The 12,348-nt window shown below is 38.7% G+C and overlaps 1 protein-coding gene across 1 annotated transcript in view; it reads left to right on the top strand.

The window, feature by feature from the left end:
* The first annotated feature begins 2,765 nt into the window (after positions 1 to 2,765).
* The window catches only part of APOOL (apolipoprotein O like), a 235,977-nt gene continuing 226,394 nt past the window's right edge, over positions 2,766 to 12,348 (top strand). The window contains exon 1 of the mRNA XM_037821546.1: positions 2,766 to 2,796. The gene's annotated coding sequence lies outside the window, so the exon portion shown is untranslated. The remainder of the gene's footprint in view (positions 2,797 to 12,348) is intronic.

The raw sequence follows: 12,348 nt of genomic DNA on the forward strand, positions 1-12,348 counted from the left end.
CAGCAGGTAAACTCACTGCCTTCTCCCCTACGTGGGACATGACTCCCAGGGTTGTAAATCTCCCCGGCAGTGTGGGACACAACTCCCAGGGATGAGTCTAGCTCTGGCATCATATGATTGAGAAAGCCTTCTTGGACCAAAAGGGGGAAGAGAAATGAAACAAAATAAAATTGAGGGATTTCATATAGAGTTGAGAAATCATTCTGGATGTTAGTCTTATGCATTATATAGATATCTGTGAGGAACCAGTAACTGGGGCCCTGCCGCTTCCTCCATTACTGTGATATTAGAGGCTGCTTACATGTCCAGGCTGTAGGCCTCCCCCATTCAGAGGGAAAAGTATTACAACTTCCCTCCCCTAATCACGGTTAATAATTAAGTCTTGGGAGATCTTGTTGTAACCAAATCTCAAGAAATCCTTTTGTAACCAAATCTCATGAGAAACTCCATTGTCACAAACTTTCATACATGGCCCCCCCTCCCAGCACTGTAGAATGGTGGAATACTTTCTTCACTGTCTCTCCGTAGAATGGTGGAATACTTACTTCACTGTCTCAACTCGCCACCATTGGGAAAAATCATCTCCTGTTTTGTAAGTCCCTAATTAAACTCATGGGTAACTCCATGCCAGGCATGTTCTTTGGTTTTGGGGCTAATCTGGGTTGGAACAATATCCCTTTTTAGTTTTTAGTGTATTAGAATATCTAGAAGGAGATACCTGAAACTGTTAATCTGTAATCCTGTAACCTTGATTCTTGAAGATGATGTATAACTATATAGTTCTTATGGTATCACTATGTAATTGTGAAAACCTTGTGACCGACACTCCCTTTGTCCAGAGTATGGACAGATGAGTAAGAAAATAAAGACAAAAAAATATATAAACAATAGGGGGTGTTCCAGTTTGCTAAAGCTGACAGAATGCAAAATATGAAAAATAGATTGGCTTTTATATTGGGTGTTTATTAGGTCACAATTTTACAGTTCTAATTCCATAAAAGTGTCCAAAACTAAGGCATCAACAAGAAGATACCTTCACTGAAGAAAGGACTATGGTATCTGAGGTTTCTATGTCACATGGGAAGGCACATGGCAGTGTTTGCTGGTCCTCTTCCAGGCTCCAGTTTCAAAATGGCTTTCTCAAAGTATCTCTGGGCTTCTGTCTTAGCTTCTCTGCATCCTTCTGCTTGTTTCCCAGGGCGTTTCTGTCTTAGCTTCTGGGTCTGTGTCAGCTCTTTTAAGGACTCCAGTGAACTAATCAATACCCACCTTGAATGGGTGATGTCACATCTCCATGGAAAAAATCTAATCAAAAGGTCCCACAGCAATGAGTCTGACCTCACAGATTTGATTAAAAGGACATGGCCTTTCCTGTGCTACATAACAGTTTCCAACCGAGGGATACACAGTATGGGATTGTTTTGGGTGTTCCTTTTTATTTTTATTTTTATTCTTCTTCTTATTTATTTATTTATTTTTTGAGTGATGAAAATGTTCAAAAATGGATTGTGGTGATGAATGCATAACTGTATGATGATACCATGAACCATTGATTTTACATTGTGGATGATTATCTGGTATGTGGCTATATCAATAAAATTGCACTAAAAAATAATGCAATTAAAAAGCATTGATCCATTACTTTTTTTCCTTTTTTTGTTTCACTTTTTGTATTATACTATTTATTTTATATGTATATATATGAAGTTCACTAAAACAAAATTTTCACTCTATTCTTTTATAGCCTTTATTAGTTTGATTTCATGATTATTTCTTAAAATAATTTTGTTATATAGAGGAGGGAGCTGTTTAAAAATTATGTTTTTGGGGTGTGGGATATGCTAGGTATGCCACTGATGCCTGGTATGTGGTTTGCACTTAATAAATGTTTGTTGAATAAATGAATGAATAAATGAATTAATATTGAGAATGTTGATGGGTAGATTATGAGCTCCTTCTTTTTCAGAATCATTCACGGGAGGCCTGGTGGACCTTGCGCCTACTGAGAATGTTGCATCTAACCACACGATATTTTCCTTACGGCACCCTAATCATCTTAAAATCTAACTTAGATCATGTCACGTCTCTGCTCAACAATCTCCAAAGACTTACTTCTTATTAAAAATAAAATCTCAAGTCCTTATGGTGTCACAAACAGCCCCCACACAATGTATAATTTCAGTGCTTCTTAATTTATCCTTCCAGCCACACTGAACTTTTCCATTGCTCTTCCTGCAGGATGGAATGCTCTTCCCTAAATTCCTTCAGGTCTTTTCTCAAATGTCCTTTTACCAGAGAGTTTTTATCTAACCTATTTAACCAAGTAACCCCGACCGCATTTCTGTTCTGTACCGTGAAAAAGTGCATGCCATATAGTAAGCGCTCAGTGACAATCTGAATGAATGAACTTGTCCATGTATCCAGGAAGTAACATGTTGTTTTTGCAATAGTTATTAAGCAGTTGAACTTGGGTAGTAGGTCCTTACTGAGACAAATCATTTATGCTTGAAATGAAAAGCTCTGCACCCAGCAAAGCAGCTTTCAGCTGGACTATGTTTTGTCTGGGACAAGGAATGTCAATCTGGAGGATGAAACCGTTTCTCCATTAGACGGCCAACCAATTGCAGCAGCTTCTTAAAGCGGTTTCAGGAGGGCGGAGAGATCCCGGGAGTGGGCAGGCCAGGGACGTAATGGGGCGGGGCTGCCGTAAGGAGAGCCAAAGTGGGTTGCTTTGTCCCTCTTCGCTATCCGTATGAAAACTTGGGCCGAAGGGTCACATACGTGGCGTTCGTTAGGGTAAGTGAAAAAACCTTGCTTAATTTTTGGGCGCAGATAGTCTTTTAGTAACATAAAAGGACTCCTCCTAACTTCAGAAGGGAGCAGGAGAGCAAGGGGCGGGGTGGAGGTGGCGTTGTAGGAAGATCGTCAAGGTAAGGGAGTCAACGTTTGAAGCGTCGCAATCCTGGCCTCAATTTGCCTTTAGCATTTCCTCGACCTGGGACACTGCTTTTTCCTCAATCCCCTGCGGTTGACTTCTTATACAAAGGCACAGTAAAAACTGGGAACAGCTGGGTGAACGAGGCAGCTCTTGTCGCTGGGCGATGAGCAGCAACAAAGGTTTGAATCTTGCGCTAGAACAAAGAAAAAAAAATAATCCTGGGCATTCGTGTTGATGCACAGGGCGGGGCCTCATAACCCTATTGAAGGACTTTGTTCCAACATTATTTGGGGCGGAATAGACCAGGATTAGAGACGCTCCAGAGTCTGCAGTGCACGAGTTTATACGAACTGTTGTTACACTGGGGATTCAAATAGCGAACCTAAGTTTCTTTTGCATTCTATAATGGGAAAAGGTGCCTTTATTAAAAATCTTTGTACAGGAAGTGACTCAGCTGGTTGCTACAGTTCCCTAAGTGGGTTTCAATATCAGCAGTTGACAAATATTTACCTAGCGGGTTTTAAGTATAAAATGCTCTTCCATGCTTGCAGGAGATTCAAATATGAATAATTCAAGTTAGCCAAAGTTTACTTTAACTCTGCTCAATAGTCATCTTAATTAGTCATTCTCACACCATTTCTGCAATTCAGGCTTTCATACTTTATCTGAATATTGCAACAGCCTCTTGACAGCACTAACTGCCTCTAGCCTGGCTCACCCGGAATCTATTCTCTTCTGTGCTGCCAGGGTAATTCTACTAAATGCAAATCTGATTATGTCCCTCACCTACTTAACACCCTTTATCTCGGCAGGCACCCTGACATCTGTCCTCTGGAGTCACGTTCAGACTCCTATGCCTAGAACGCCTCACCCTGTCTAGGCTCTCCAGCTTCTCCTGCCACTCTGGACCCCTCATCCCATCAGCACTGAACTGTTTGCTTCACCCCTCCGTGCTTTTTAACCTGTTCTTTCTCTGGTCCTGAAGTGCCCTTCCCCATCTTCATCTACTTAGTTCCTACCCATACTTCATTGATTCATTTAATAGATGTTTATTGAGTGCCTTCCCATATGCTAAACACAAAGCTGCTTTTCCAAGAGAGTGTTGCCAACCTCCCCAGAGGTCCTAGAGGACCCTGGGCATACTCTTACCATAGCATTTATCACACTGCAGAAATAGACTGTTTACTTGTCTGTTCTACTCTCCTATACTTTAAGCTCCTTATGGCAATAAATACAACATAATAATCTTTGTATTCTTAATATCTAGCACAGATCTGGTCTATAATAGGTACTCAATAAATTCTGCATGAGTAAATGCATGCCAGGAAATGATGATAAAATAGGTGAAATTAAGCAGTGAAGGTGCAGCAAATAATGCAAATGACTGATTCAGAGGAAGGAAAATGCCTTGCCTCAGGAGTACAAAGTGCTCTGAGGGTTCAAAAGAGAAAGTGCTCACTTGGTTGAAGGGAATAAAGAAAAGCTTCATGGAGGAGGTACAGAGATGGACAAGGAATGGCCAGTGGTAAAAAGCAAACCAGAATAGTGTGTTGTCACTGAAACCTAGAGGAAAAGAGAGTTGAATATGTCTTTTGATTTGACCATTAAGAAGTCCCTTACGCTACACAGTGAACCCTAAGTTAAACCATGGGCTTTAATTAATAGTACATTTATGAAAATGTGCTCTCATCAGTTGTAACAAATGTTCCATATCAATGTAAGGTGTTGGGAATCCTGTATTTTATGTATGGTTGTTTCTGTAAACCCTCAACTTCTCTAAGAAAGAAAAAAAAATCACTGGCAACTATCATTTATTAAATATTACTATAGTCTAGGCACCTGCTAAGACACTTTACATATGTTATTTCACTTAACAGGAAAACTTTATGTGGTAGCTATTATGATCACTGTTTCACAGATGAGAAACCAAGAGAAATCAAGTAAATTACCCAGAGTATAAAGTTAGTAAGATCTGAAGTGAGATAAAGAGCTATAGGTAGAGTGGTAGAGGGAGAACCTAGATTGTAAGGCCTTAGGAAAAGGATAAGGACTGGAGAACTAACATTCATTCAGCACCTACTTTGGCTGGATACTTTAAATATATTTCAGTTTAATCATGATGATGACCCTAAGAAATGGTTAGAATCCCCATTTTACAGATGAAAAAACTGAGGCTTAGAGTAAGTGCTTGTTCCAAGTCATACGGCTGCTAAGTGGAAAAGCCAGATTTAAATACCAGTATATTTGGCCCCAAAGACCATGATCTTTCCATTAATCTTTGCTGCCTCTGGAAGGGAGGTATATATTACTTTTTAGAGAAGTTTGGCTGTGAAAGGAAGGAAATAAATCTTGGGATGGGGAAAGCAAATTCCATAAAAGTGTGTTTTACTTAAAAAAAAAAATCAGGAGACCTGAGCAAGTTTGGAAACAATGGGGAAAGTGCCAACAGTGAATACAGAGGGAAAGATAATAGTAATCACAGATATTTTATATTATTGGGCTCTTACTGTGTGCTAGGGATTTTGCTAAGCACTTTCTATGCATTTGCTCATTTATGCTTCACAGTGACCCTGTGAGTAGATATGTACTATTATTATCACCTTTTTACCAGTAAAGAAACTGAAGTTTAGAAAAGTTGAGTAACTTGCCCAAGGTCATATAGTAGTAAGTGGTAGAGCTGGTATCTGAAATCACATGGTCTGCCTCCAGAGCCTGTGCTTTTAACAGTATTCTATAGAGAGATGGTAAAATCAAGAGGAGGGATGGAGGAATTAGTCTTGGCAAAGAGGAGATACTCTTCTGCTTCAGAGGGGAAGCCAAGGCTGGTCAAGATGGAAGGAAAAGATAGATTCTGAGGAACAGAGAAGGGAAATTGAGGGGGCTCACATTGTATATCTGAGTCTTCTGAGTGTAAGCTTATCTGCTGAGACAAGAAAAAAGTAGAATGTGCCTTTAGGAGGTTAAGAATGGAAAAGGCTTGTAAAAGCCACTGCAGAAAATTCAGTAAGGCATCAATACACAGTGAATAAAATAATTGCTGAGATTTAAGGGCTCAGCTGACATGGGCTCTATCATTGAGACTTTCTCCAGCAGTGCTCATAACAGCCTAGGAAGGGAAAAGTAGACAGTGGGGGTGTTCTAGTGCTGAGTGTTAGCAAGGTAAGGATGATAGAAGATATAGGAAATTTGGTTTTCTTGGGAGGGAGCAGGTAGTTTGTCCAAATAGTTTTCTAGACTGGATAATGAGATGAATGAAAACAGAATGGAATTTATGTGCTAGGGTACTAGGGAGGGATCAGGAGACTGTCAAGACTGAGGAAGAAGAGCAGGTTCAAAGAGTGTGGGAGAGGTGAAAGGGCGTAAGATTTTAAACAAGGAAATTTGAAGCCTTTAGGATCTTGGAGGTGAAACTGTTGCTAATGATTGCAAGGCTAAGGTAGCTATGTTAGAAATAGCTAAGACACATAGGGATGGAAATCTCGGGGCTTAAGATGCTTAAGGAAGCATTTGTGAGGTCAAGGTACAAAAAGTGTCATCCATGTTAATTTTGAAGTCCCAGAGTTTAATAAAAAGGATTAAGATAGAGAGGAGTCCTCAATGTTGGTAGATAACTGTGAGAATAATTAACATACATCTTGAAATATAAGAGCTTGTTGAGCAAATGTGATGATGGAACATCGATCTGCAATTAGCACTGAGGAGCAAGGACTGTGCTGATCTCTCCGGACTTCTTGGATCGGGAGGAACGGCTGGAGGGCACACCTTCCTTTAAAAGGATTAGGGGAAGTGTGGTAGTATCAAACAAAAGCCGATTTTCAGTAAAGCCAGAGGTTTGAGAGTAAATTTGAGGAGAAGTTGGGGACTCAAAAGATAATTTGTTTACAATTAGAATCTTAATATCAAAACGGGGCTACTGTTTATTGAGCTCATTCTGTGTGCCAGGGACTGTGCCAAGCTGTTTATACACATTATTTCATTTAATTCTTACAAAAAATCTTTTAAGGTAGGTATTTTTATTAGTTCAAAGAACAGGAGTAGAATGCTAAGGGAATCAAAGCTGGGGTTATAAGAGGTTGTAGTCTGAGAAAATCGTAGTTGATTTTATGATTTTAGCTATTAACAACTTCTGGGTAAGGGTAAATTCAGGGTGCACCCGTAGCTTGGTTAGCTACAGTGGACTGAAGATGCAGGTTTTGGGAGGTGAGGTTAACGGAGTGTGAGGTAAGGCATTTGGGTGTTTCATCCATATGGACTTGAAAGTCATTCAAGATTATGGAAGGACTTAGGGTATAGAAGAAAACTGTTAGTCAGGATCTAAAATCTTTGATATGATAAAGTGACCAGGAGGCTGGTAGCTGATAATGCTAAGCATGGATAGGGGGGTGGTATGAGCCTCAAAGGAGCATACTTACTTTTCTTTTTCCTTTATGTAAACTTTTCATTGAACTATAATGTACGTACAGAAAAGTACACAAATCATTAGAAACCCGATGAATTTTCACAAAATGAACATCCTTGTTTAACCAGCACCCAAATAAAAAAGTGGAACATTAGCAGTAGCCCAGAAACCCTCTCCTATAACCCCCTTCTAGTTATTCCTTGACATAGATGAATTTTCCCTGTTGTTGAACTTTGCGTAAATGAAATTATACAGTATTTACTCTGTTGTGCCTGGCTTCACTTATTATTTTTGTGAGATTCGGCCATATTGTTGTTTATAACACTAGTTCATTCATTCTTACTGCTTTGTAATATTCTGCTGTGTGAATATATTACAATTTATCCATTCAACTGTTGATGGGCATTTGAGTTGTTTCTAGTTTTGAGCTATTACAAATAATGCTTCTGTGAACATTCTCATTCATCATGCCTTTTGGTGCATGTATATACATATTTCTCCTGAGTATATACCTAGGAGTAGAATTGCTAGGTCAGAAGGCATGCAGTTTTGGTAGATACTGCCAAATAGTTTTCCCAAGTGGTTGTACCAATTTACAGTCATATTCATGAAGATTACAGTTGTTGCACTTCTTCACTAACAAGGACAGAGATATTTCATGTAAGGGTGGAGAAGTAATGGCTTAGAAGTAGCATTGGGATCAGGAAGAAGACAAATCCTACCTCCTATTCCTGAGACACTTTAGTACCCTCACTCAAGAGGGTTACAGGGGAAGCATTGACCTCAGGGGACAGTCAGGTTTTCATTTCAGGCAAGGAGAGGGGAGGGTAGGCACAAGGGAAAGGCTTTTGGGGTTTTGGGGAATAGCGGGAAGTTTGGTCAGAGGAGAGAAAATACAGAGCACTGTAGGAATCAACATCTAGGCGATGATACTCTCTGGGAATATATTTGGGACTCTGACCAAGGTTGATATGAATGTGAAGGAATGTGGACATCATAGGCCTTAAGGTTTTAAAACCCTTGATAATACCAACCATATATTCCTTTGTGTCAACTTTAATCCTTGTCTCTCTTCTCCTCTTCCCCCGTGACTGATACTAGAAAATAGTTGGTGCCTAAGAAAGTTAAATTCACATGTGGGAAGACTCATGGTATCTCCAGCAAAATTAGTTTTTTTTTTTCTGTTTTCCATTCAGCATTGTTGAACATCCTATTTTCAGTGTAACTGACAGTTACGCTTTGAAACCCTTAGCCTGTTTAACTATGTTTGGCATGGTTTCTAGGTGTTTTTTTAATGCCATAAAGTGGAAGTGATCTGTGCATTGCTTCCTCCCACACCCCTATGACTCAGCTATTCCCTGTGATGCCATCCTCACAGACTGCTGTTAGATGTTTTGTGATCCTCATTTAACATGGAAATAAAAGATTCCTTGTCATGGATCCTAAGGTTCCCTAAAATTGTTGCATGTTGGGATCATGTAAGTCAATGTTTCTTAATTCTGTCTACATATTAGAGTCATCGGAGGAGCTTATGAAAAAAGTACTGATGCCTGAGTCCCAACCCAGACAGAACATTTGTTTTAAAAGCCTGCCAAGTGATTCCGGGGCTGAGAAACATTGATTTAGGGGAGTGTATTTATTAGGCTCTTTCAGGTTATGAAGAACAGAGGCATATTCAAGTTATTTTACTTGATACATAGGTTAGTAAGGATGCATAGATTAGGAAGAAAGCTTAGGAAACTCTTAGCAGCTAAGCAAATCTCAAGAAAAATCATTCAGGATACTATAGTATCTCTTGTAGTCCATCATTCTCATGACTGAACTGCTGTTTCTATCAGCTCTTTCCATGTGCTTCCACATTCAGACACTCCTAGTAAGAGGATCTAATTGGTTGTCTAGTCACTAACCACTATTGGGCAGAAGTTGCACATCAGGCCACTTTATAGGATATCCTCTAGTTGGCCACCTTTGGCTCAGGTACTAACCCCTGGTCCATCCACTTTTGGCAAGCTGTCAGTCACATAGTTCAAAGCATAGTAACCTATGTTAGAAGCACAGAAGAGTACAGTATAATTGGCAGATGCGCTGAGGCTTCTTAGAAGGGGACAAGGCAATATATGGATACTTTTAGGGTTCATTATCTGTCTGATACAGTTTACTTTTGAACATTTGCCAAAAGTATCCTTGCCAAAGTATACTGCCAAAAGTAAGTAATAAAGTTGTTGAAAATATGGTGGATTTTTTTTTCAGTGTTGCTTTGAAAAGCTAACTTGTTATGGTCTTGTCATTTAAATTGGGAAATTGGTTCCTCAGGGAAAAAATTGCTTTAAGACGACCAGTATAAGTAGCAATCTGGTGAATAATAAAAGTTGATAAGCATAATTTGAACATGTTAAGGTGGTAGAGGGTGAGTCTAATCCATTCCTATCACCTTTCATGAATGAGACCATCTGTTACATAGACTTGATAAATATTAGTACATATTTAATGAAGATTTGACCTGCCTGTTTTTGGATCTTTAAGTCATTCGGGAATGTAGTAGGAGAATTTTATCACTAAGCCATCTGGTACTGCCATATCCCTCCTCACATTGGCTCTGTGATTCATGCCATTCATTCATATTTCCAAGTACCTACTTGATATCTTCAGGTGCGTCAAGTTCAATGTGTTTAAAAACAATTTCTTTATCAAATTTGCTTTTTCTCCTGTATTCCTTTTTTCAGTTAAGAACATCAGTATCTGACCTCAGGGTCATCTTAAAGTATCCCCCCCATCCAAACCATTAACAAGTCCTGTGGATCCTACTTTATTCTTTCACACCTTTATTAAATAAAAACATTTTAATGCCTAACACGTGCAGGAGATGGTGATTGTCATTGAGGATACAAAGATCAACAAGATATGAACAGGCAATATATAGAAGAGGAAACACTAAAACTAACAAGCACATGAAGAAATGCTCAAAATAATTATCAGATAAATACAAATTGAAACAAGGAGATAACAGTTTAACACTTTGCATTAGTGTGGTACCTTTGTTACAATTGATGAAACATTATTATAGTAGTAACTGTAGTACATAGTTTACATTTGGGTTCACTGTGTTGTACAGTCCTATGTTTCTAACCTTATGTATTTAAAGCAAACATCTACATCTTCACCCTTGCGACGTAGGGACTGCATTGGGTAGAGCTGTGAAACTGGCAGGGCTTGCCTCCTTTGCTCTGTTTCTTCTGTTTGTTTGGAATCTTGCTTGTTCTTTTTAATTTTTTTATTGTGGAATGTAACATTTACATAAGAGTGATAACTTTCAAAGTGTGATTTGACAAGTAGCTGGAGAGCAAATTTCAAAGAATGTTATGGGTTACAGTTCCACAGTTTCTGTTGTTTCCTTATTGTGAGATATAACATATATACAGAATGGTGATAACTTTCAATGTAAAATTCAATGAGTAGCTATAGAGCAAATTTCAAAGAATGTTATGGGGTACAGTTCTACAATTTCAGTTATTTCTTTATTGTGAAATATAACATATGCAGAAAGGTAATATCTTTCAAAGTATGGTTTAACAAGTAGTTATATAGAAATTTCAAAGACTGTTATGGATTACACTTCCATAGTTTCAGTTATTTCCTTACTGTGAAAATATAACATATATACAGAAAGGTGATAACTTTCAAAGTACAATTTAACAAGTAACTGTAGAGCAAATTTCAAAGAATATTATGGGCTACAGTTCTACCATTTCAGTTCTTTCCTTCTAACTATTCTAATACTGTAGCAAACAAGAAAAAATGTATAAAGTTTCAGTATTCGTAATCCTTTGTTAGATTCTAGTTTGTCTGTTGTTACCCCTTCCTCTAGTTTAATCACTTTCCTAATCTTCAAGAATGCCTGGGTGGTGAACACCTTAACATGTTTATGTTGAAAAATGGTGTCAACATTATGGGAAAGGGGACCACATCTGGTTGATGTTCTTGAAGAGGCTGTTGCCTCTGGGTTTTGGGAATTATCTGGTATGGAAACACTGTGGAGGATTTAAGTTTCTGAAAAATAAACTTACCGAGTGAAATTTTTTAGAGTCTCAGATAGGGACCAGGGTATTCTTAAAGGTTTTTGGGACTATTGTTGATTTGGGCTTGTCCTACTGGGTCCTTTTGGCATATCTAGCTGAAGCTTGCATAGGAGTAACCTCCAGGATAGCCTCTCGACTCTATTTGAAATCTCTTAGCCACTGAAACCTTATTTTGTTGCCTTTCTTTTCCCCCTTTTGGTTAAAAAGGCATTCTCAATCCTTGATGCCAGGGTCAGGCTTGGTCCTGGGATCCATGTACCATGTTGCCAGGGATACTCACTTATCTGGGAGTCCTGTCCCACACAGTGGGGAGGGTAATGAATTTATTTAAAGAATCGGGCTTAGAGAGAGAAAGGCCACATCTGAGCAACATAAAGGTTCTCTGGAGGTGACACTTAGGCATAATTATAGGTGGGTTTAGCCTCCCATTTACAGCCATAAGTTTCACAAGAGGAAGCCTCAAGATTGAGGGTTTGACTTATTAAGTAGGGGTTTCCTAATTTCACATAGCATATGTCCTGTCCAAGATAAACAATTTCTCACATTATCTTTACTTAGTTGTACAATCATTATCATTCTCCATTTTAAACACTTCTCATGACCCCAAACACCCCAAAGCTCTTACCAGTCCTTAATAATTTATCCTTAGTATTTGTGTGGTACTAGTAAGATATTCCTATTAATTATAGTCCCTAGGTAGTTTTTCCCATGTACCACTCTGTTGTAAAACTCTTTGTGCCAGTGTCATACCTTAGAAGTATATCATGCAAGCCCTTATTTATATTTGTAGTGCTAATCTGTGGGATACATGCCTTTAAACAACACCTTTCAATCATGTTCACTTTTTTTTTTTTTATCTTCATTTTATTGAGATATATTCACATACCACGCAGTCATACAAAACAAATCGTACATTCGATTGTTACATAGTTGTG

This window comes from Choloepus didactylus, chromosome X (genome assembly GCF_015220235.1).
Source record: "Choloepus didactylus isolate mChoDid1 chromosome X, mChoDid1.pri, whole genome shotgun sequence".
In the NCBI taxonomy this organism is placed as follows: domain Eukaryota; kingdom Metazoa; phylum Chordata; class Mammalia; order Pilosa; family Megalonychidae; genus Choloepus; species Choloepus didactylus.